The sequence below is a fragment of the Loxodonta africana genome, chromosome 7 (assembly GCF_030014295.1).
Source record: "Loxodonta africana isolate mLoxAfr1 chromosome 7, mLoxAfr1.hap2, whole genome shotgun sequence".
In the NCBI taxonomy this organism is placed as follows: domain Eukaryota; kingdom Metazoa; phylum Chordata; class Mammalia; order Proboscidea; family Elephantidae; genus Loxodonta; species Loxodonta africana.
This window is the reverse complement of record NC_087348.1, coordinates 10831627-10839781: the sequence shown is the minus strand read 5'-3', so window position 1 is coordinate 10839781 and position 8155 is coordinate 10831627.

Sequence of the window (8155 nt, the reverse complement as noted above, 5' to 3'; positions counted from 1 at the left end):
CCTGGGGTGAGATTTCAGACTGCCGGAAGGGGATTGGTAGGCTCCTTCCAAGACTCACAGGACAAAGGAAGCGTGTCTAGAAATCGTGTCTCCTCTGGTCCTGGTCTCTCCAGGGACACAGAATAACTGTATTGTCTTAGATCATGGATTTCTGATACCTCACTGAAAGGGACCAAAAGGAGCCCCAGTGTAAACCCCCTGTAAGGTGAGTTCACAGCTGTATGCCTTTTTCCAGTAATCGGACACCTGGCACCAGGCCTGCCTGTGGGTGCCGGGCCCTGCATGTCCCAGCCTGCCTCTGCGGCCACTTCCCACAGGGCTTCTGGGGGCCAGGGCAGGAGAGGCCTCGTCTCAGACCAGCAGATCACCCTCTAGTTGCTGTTGGCCCTGCTCATTTTTCAAACGTCAGCCTTTCTCCTCTTCCCCAGGTCTTGGTTTTGAGAAACATCGCGGGCATTTTGTACCAGGCTTTTTGTTTGGGGCACATTAAGATATTTTTTTAAGATATCTTTTTTTTTTTTTTTTTAGTTATATTCACCCTGTTTCAGGTTATTTTGTTGGTGGGTATGTGTGTACAACATGTGTATGGTTCTTTTTAACCCTTTCTGTTTTTTTTAGAGGAAACTTTGAGGATAAACTTCTTGGTGTTACATTTTTTTCTTTAGCAACTTGTTATCACTGGACTCAAATGGGGAAAGGATCTCTTTTTGCATTGGTTGTATTTGTACGTCATAAATAAAGGACAACTTTGTTCAGCTGCTGGGATGGCTTCGTAATGCTGGGTGCCATGGGCAGCGTGGGCTCAGAGGGAGCCCTGACCCTGGCAGGTGAGGGTCTTCTCGGACTGTTCTAGCATTGGGCCCAGACCTGGGAGGCTGTGATGGAGGCAGCCTCAGAGCTGAGAAGACCTCGGGGTGGCAGACAAGCAGCCAGAGGTGGGAACTGAGAACAAATGAGTGTGTCTGTGCCACTTCCCAGAAGCCCTGGGTAGAGGTCAAAGGTGTTCTGGAGGAGGGAAACCTGCTTTGCATTTTGGAGAGAGAGTCCCAAGCCGGGCGTTGTGACATTTGACATCTGGGGCTGAACGTGAATTCTAGCGCATGTGTGTGTGGCACTAAGTACATGAGAGGGCTGGTGTTTCTTCCCTTTCCCGTTGACTTTATTGTGTTATTCAAATATTCTTTGTCCCTTAGAAAGAGTCCGCTTCCCTCCACTCGAGACAAAGGCTCAAGGAAGGGTAACTCATGTCAGGTCTGACGAGGCGGGAAGGTTATGAGCTGGGGGAGGCTCCGAGTCCTCAAGTGCAACAGATGGTGCTGAGGCAGCTTCTCCCCGGGTTGGGGGCTGCCCTAGGGTGGGACTGGGGAGCGGGGAGGCTTGGGAAGAGAGATAGGAAGTGGACCAGTGGGCCTAGATCTGGGACTCAGAAGCACTCCCTCTGGATGATGGAGGGGTCAGCCTGGTCGTGCTCCTGCTCGCTGACCCACATCTGCCGGAAGGTGGAGAGAGGCCAGATGGAGCCCCTGGTCCACACAGTATTTGCGTTCCAGTGAGCTATGATGCGGAGAGGGGAGCAGGGTTCATAGCTGTCCGGGTGAGTGCAGTTCTCAGGTGTGTTGGTCTCCACCCTGTGCGTTGAGCACTCCCAGGGGACGGTCTGTGCAGCTGCCTCTGAGGCAAAAGGCATCACAGCCCTTGGAAACACAGTGTTTCACTTGAGTTTCTACAACTAACTTCTCTGGACAAAATCACCTCGTGCCCCACCCCCCCCCGCCCAGGAGTTCTTTGTTCCTGGAACAAAGAGTTAATCCCAGGCTGGAGTGTTTTGGAATAGCCATCCCCCTCCTGTGGGGTAAATGACCATGGTGGTGGGGCCTTCCGTTCATCACTGCTATGGGAAGTTCCCTGAGCTGAGGTCTATGGCCGCCTCCTAAATGACCTGGGCAGGCCATGCCCCTCAGTCCTCAGTGGCCGCGTCTCTGAGCTGTGCTGTGCCTCAGCACAAGGCCTGTGGCTCCAGGGGTGACTTCACGTGTTACTGCCACCCTCTAGCTACATCTCAGGGCTCTTCACTCAAGTGGGTCTTGCTGGAACTCCACACCTTGAGCAGCTGGAGGAGGAGGCCCTGTTGCTGAGTGAGTGGTCGTCATTTCCATCAGAGCCGGAGCTGGTTTGACAGGGCTGGATTTTCTCCGGGGCGGGGCGGGGGGTGGCAGGGGGGTGGTCCCCAGCGTTGTCTGCTGCCAGGCTGGGAAGGCAGTCCGAGCAAACTCGCATGTTCTATTGCTGTCCCTTCCCCAAGTGCGTTGGAGGCCTCACCTGTATCGCCTGAGGACAAGGGCCTGGGCGATGGGAAGGGGTTCTACACAGCCCTTTATGAATGAGGCCTTACCTGGCTGTGATGGGGAAGGAAAGTGGCATGTGGCGAGCCCCTGCTGTACCAGTGACAAGCACACCCAGTGCCTGCCCTGTGTGGACAACTCAAAATGCCTTATTCTTAATTTACAGATATACTGAGAGTCCCAGAGTGTAAGTAACCTTGTCAGTGGTCCCAGATGTAAGTGGCAGAGCCAAGATTTGAGCCCAGGGTGGAGGTGTTATCCCCATTTAACAGATAAGTCACCTGAAGCTCAGGAGAGTTGAGACAGACATGCGGCAGCGCATGGAGGAACACAGCTCTCTGCCTGGCTCCGAACCCCCTCATGCCACCCTCCCCTCCCCTCGGCTCTGAGAGTCTGGGTTTCTGCTTCCTGAGCAAGAGCTGCCTGCCCTGGAGCCCCCAGCAGTTGGAACCCCCTTTCCCTCTGCACCTTGGCCTTCGTGATCTGCATCTGGTCTGCAGTGCCAGGTACGTGGACGTGTTGTGGCTCCCTAGTCCTTGAGGATGTCGATGTCCACTTCCTAATGGAGTTGTAGGTGGTCAAGGGTCCCAGTGGGCTCCATGCCTGTCAGGGGGACGTGTGGGTCTAAGAGCCCTGCCTTCCCTCAGGAAATCTCAAGACAGTACTGCCTACAGCTGACTGGTGGGGTGCTCTCTCCAAGGCGGGGACAAGGGAGCTGCTGAGAAAGGGGGACTGGAGTTGAGGCTATGGTGTGGGGCAGGGGCTCACCCCCAAAGGAGGACTGGAAGAGCTCTCAGGACAGCAGAAGCACTCATTGCTGGTGGTGACAGCCTGTCCCTGGATAGCTTGTAGCTCCTCTCCAGGGAGGACGAGGAGGCAACCATGGCCATCTTCTCCAAGTCTAGCATCGTGGACTCCAGCTTTTCCGTGATGTCTTGTGTGACCTCCCGTTTGGCTGGGTGGAGAGGAAAGGGAGATGGATTAGAGATGACTTTGATTTTCCCACCTCTGCCCTGTGCCAGCCCAGCTTAGCCCCTTCTGACTCATCCACCTTCCCTGGGTCAGTGAGTCTGGGTTGGGGGTGGCACCTGACCTGAGGGAGCCCCCCAGGCACAGAGCCCGTTTCTGTGAAGTGTATCTGCCTTGGTTATCTAATGCTGCTATAACAGAAATTATAACAAGTTTAACAAACTTGTTTATTTAACAAACAAGTTTATTCTCTCACAGTCTAGTAGGCTAGAAGTCCGAATTCAGGACAGCAGCTCCAGGGGAAGGCTTTCTGTCCCTGTTGGCTCTGGAGGAAGATACTTGTTATTAATCATTCCCTGGTTTAAGAGCTTCTCTGCACAAGAGCCTCAGGTCCAAAGGATGTGCTCTGCTCTCAGCTCTGTTACGTTGGTAGTAAGGGGTCCCCATCTTTCTGCTCGCTTCTCTCTGTTATATCTCAAAAGAGATTGGCATAAGACACAATCCAATCTTATAGATTGAGTCTCATCAACATAACTGCCATTAATCCCACCTCATTACATCATAGAGATAGGATTTACAACACATAGGAAAATCATATCGGATGACAAAATGTTGGGCAATCACACCATATTGGGAGTCATGGCCTAGCCAAGTTGACAGATACTGTGGGAGGACACAATTGAGTCCATGACAGCGGCTAAAGTCCTACCTGTCTGTTGTGTGACAACCCAGCGGCACCTGGACCCAGGGTCGGCCGCATCTCCAAGAGACCAAAGAGAGATTCCAGAACCAGCGATCGTGACATATGGTTTATTCAGGGAGCGAGCTTACGGGACAGTCAGCCCAGGGCAGCAGCTGGACCAGATTAGTGCTCGGCGACTGCCTAGCAAGGGACACAAGCTTATATACAGTTTCAGCTGGGGCCAAGGCTCATTGTTTTCCTCCCAAGTCCTTGGGCAGTCAGGGTTCCCAGGGACTTCATGTCCGTACGCAAATGTTTTTCTTCTTGTTGCAAAGGTGTTTCTGCAGCCTTGGCCACCAGCCCCGTCATGCCACTCCCAGCCTTGTGCCTTAGCCCGAGTCTATCCCAAATTCATCCCCAACAAAACTGACTCCACTAGGAGGGGATGAGTATAGCTGAATAGCATTACCCTACATTGTCGAATTGATTCTGACTCATAGCAACCCTATAGGACAGGGTAGAATTTCCAAGGCTATAATCCAAAGAAGAATTGATGCCTTTGAATTATGGTGTCGGAGAAGAGTATTGAATATGCCGTGGACTGCCAAAAGAACGAACATATCTGTCTTGGAAGAAGTACAGCCAGAATGTTCCTTGGAAGTGGGGATGGTGAGACTTTATCTCACGCACTTTGGACATGTTATCAGGAGGGACCAGTCCCTGGAGGACATCATGCTTAATAGAGGGTCAGCAAAAAAAAAAAAGACCCTTAACGAGATGGTTTGACACAGTGGCTGCAACAATGGGCTCAAACATAGCAACGATTTTGAGGATGGCACAGGACTGGGGACTGTTTCGTTCTGTTGTACCTCGGGTCACTGTGAGTTGGAACCAACTCGATGGCACTTAACAACAACAATCTTTACGGAAAGCTGGCTCTCACATCTTTCTCTTGTGGGCCAGCTGGTGGGTTCGAACTATCTACCTTTTGGTTAGCAGTTGAGTGCTTAACCACTGTGCTGCCAGGGCTCCTTGAAGTACATTTTCTGAACTCAGCCTGGGCCAAAGCAGACAAAGTGAACCTGTATTGGGGCTTCCAGAGTCCCTGGTGTGGTGTCCTGCTATGGGCTAGCCAGGAGAAGGGCTGCCTGGCCAGGGCTGTGGTCAGACATGCTGACCTGGGGTCAGTGCAGACTAGCCCGCAGCTGGGGGACAAGACACTGAAAGAAAGGGATCAGGTGTGAAGGACCTGGAGCCTCCCAAGGAATGGAGCTATTGAACTCGAAGAAGGGGGTGGGGGGTTGCAGCCATGAGCCAAGGTGAGAGAACAGAGCTGGACCTGGCTGCAGCTGGCGAGGTGGGAGCCGGGAGTCAGCTCTCCCCACAGTGGACGTCCAGCTCAGAACCTGGAAGAACAGGGTGGTGCACTGGCCCTGTGCCTCTCTGTGGTCTGCCCAGGCACAGAGGGAGATGCTGCAGATGGTGGGTTGGGGGGTGGCCTAGATATTGGGGCTCATCTTTGTCCTTGCTCGCCCCACCCCCCTCAGACACAAAACCCAAACCCATTGCCATTGAGTCAATTCCAATTCATAGCAACTCTATACGACAGAGTAGAACTGCCCCATGGGGTTCCCAAGGAGTGACTGGTGGATTCAAACTCCTGACCTTTTGGTTAGGAGCTGAACATTTAACCACTGTGCCACCAGGGCTCTGTCCCCCTTGCCAGTGGTGACAAAAGCATGGCGGTGCTCAGTGAGGATCTTCATGAAGTAGTCAGGTCCCTGCCTGCCACGTCCAGGTGCTGGATGGTGTGGGCAGTGGGTAGTCCTTGTAGATGGGCACATTGTGGGTGGCTGTCCACAGAGTCCAGCATGATGCCTAGGGGGTAGGTTATAGAGGGGCTTTATTTCCGGGAGTTGTGGGGGCACTAGAAAGCAGCCTGCACTTCTGGACTGGCCTCTGTCCAGGGTGTTGGATACAAGGAGCAGGAAAGAGTGGGTACCTGGCTGGAGGGGTGCGGGAATCCAGCGATGAAACTTTAAGGTGCTGGCTGTGAGGCGGAGTATCGGGGAACAATGAGAAGTAGTGGGGGTCCTGCTCTGGGCTGGAGGATTTGAGAAGAGGTCGGGTGGCAGAAGGAGATCCCCAGGGACTGTGAGTCTAGGCTGGGGACTCAGAAAGAGAAAGAGGCTCTGGAAGCCGTGGGGCCACAGCAGGGTGAAGCTAGGGTGCTGATCCTCACTGGTGGTGTGGCTGGATGGCCACATACATGGGGCACACTGAAGGTATAGACTTGACGTGGGTCAGCTCCTGGCAGTTGGCCTTGGAGCTGAGTGGGGCTCCGGGTGCTCCTGGATGCAGCACAGCTCATTGTAGAAGCTGTCGTGCCAGGTCTTCTCCATGTCCTCCGTCCCAGCTGGTGACAACGCCGTGCTTGATGAGGAACTTGCTGTAGGCTGTGTTGTTACCCATGCATGCGTCCTTCTGGCCCATACCCCCATTACACTCTGGGGAGATGGGAGGGCCAGCCTGAAAGCATCACCCCTCCCTGGTCTCAGTTTACCTATCTGCGCCATGGGGATGGGGTGTGGTGGGTCAGCCCACAGTGGAGAGGAATGCATCCTGGGCAGCGTCTTCATGCACGAAGCCCACCTTCACTAGGCCGTAGCCCTTGTCACACATGAGTGCAGCAATCCTGTCCTTGTCACTTATGGTCGCTGGCTGTGGGCTACAGGCCGGAAGAGGTTAACCACTGCCAGTGAGCTGTCCCAGCCCGCAGCCTCGGGGGTGGTGGCACTACACCCCCTCCCCCACGACAGCTGTACCCCCATGACAGCTGCATGGTGTGGAAAGCTGCACCCTGCTGCCCTCTGCCCCACGCTTCCCAATGTTACCTCGCCCCTGACAGCTGCTGCCTGGGCGCCGGGCACCTGGAGACAGCTGTGCCCCAGGAAGAGCAGACATCCCCTCCAGGGAAACCCTGCATCCCAACCCATAGCTCCTCCTCGTCCTGCCCAACTGCTGTGGCTCAAACCCTCACACCAGCCCTTTTCTTCCAGAGGGACGGTCCTTCCCACCCTTTCTCCTGCAGGACTTTGCATTAAGCCTCCGTTTTGCAGATGGTGGAGCTAAGGCCCAGATATCCTTGAGTCTGCCCAGCAAATCTGAGTTAGACCTGGACCTGGGCCCCCTGGGCATCTCCTCTAGCTCTTCCTTGAACCTTCCTCCGCTGGACACAGTTCTTCCTGAGGCTTCTCCAGGGCTTCCAGCAGCTGCCACCCAAGGAGGCATCCCCCCACAGGTCTATAGTGAGAACCCTGGGGCTGGGTCCTCAAAGACAGCCCAGTTCATTGTCTGGAGACCAGCACTGGTTCAGATGCTCGGGGGGGTGGCATACTCCAGAAGGTGTGCAGGGGAGTGCAGCTGATGATTTCTTCCTGCAGGCCCCACGCTACAGTGCAGCCTGCTCCCCAGGCCTCACAAGCTCCGTATGTGGACATAGTCCAGAGCAGTTGTTGGGCCAGAGCCTTTCATGGACAAGGGGCCAGGCCTGGGCTGGGGCATTGGTGGGGGGTATGTATGGCCAGTAGGGTTTGGGGGCCAGCTCTGGGATGAGCATCTGGTAGCTACCTGGCCCATGGATAGCCATTAGGGACTGGGGGACTACCGGGGAATGAGGTTGGTCTCAGACCTACCCATCCTTGAGGTTTGCCACCTCTTCCTAGTGCCCCCATTCAGAGAGGAGGGAGTGGGGGCCACAACTTGGGCTCTTGGATCAGAGAGACAGGACCCAGGCTGGGACCACTAGTCTCACCTGTGGCAGGGGGAGCTTCCCAGCAGTCAGCATGGCAGGCGGTCCTGGGGCTGGGAAGAGTGCTCTCCATCCTTGCAGGCAGCACAACAATTGCTCAGGGTATTTAGTGGGGATTCCTGTCCCACGGAACCCTGTCCAAGGTCTCTGCCTCCCAGAGAGTATGTCACCCATGGGCCAAACCTCCCTCCTTGGACTAGGGAACCTTCCCTCCTTGCTTAAAGCCACTTGATGCCCTGAGAAGCGTTCATCTTGGAAAATGCGGCAGCTAAAGACCAAACATCACCTGTCTTCCCTCTACCATCTAGAGAACACTCCCATTCACAATGTGTGTGTGTCCTTCCAGGCTTT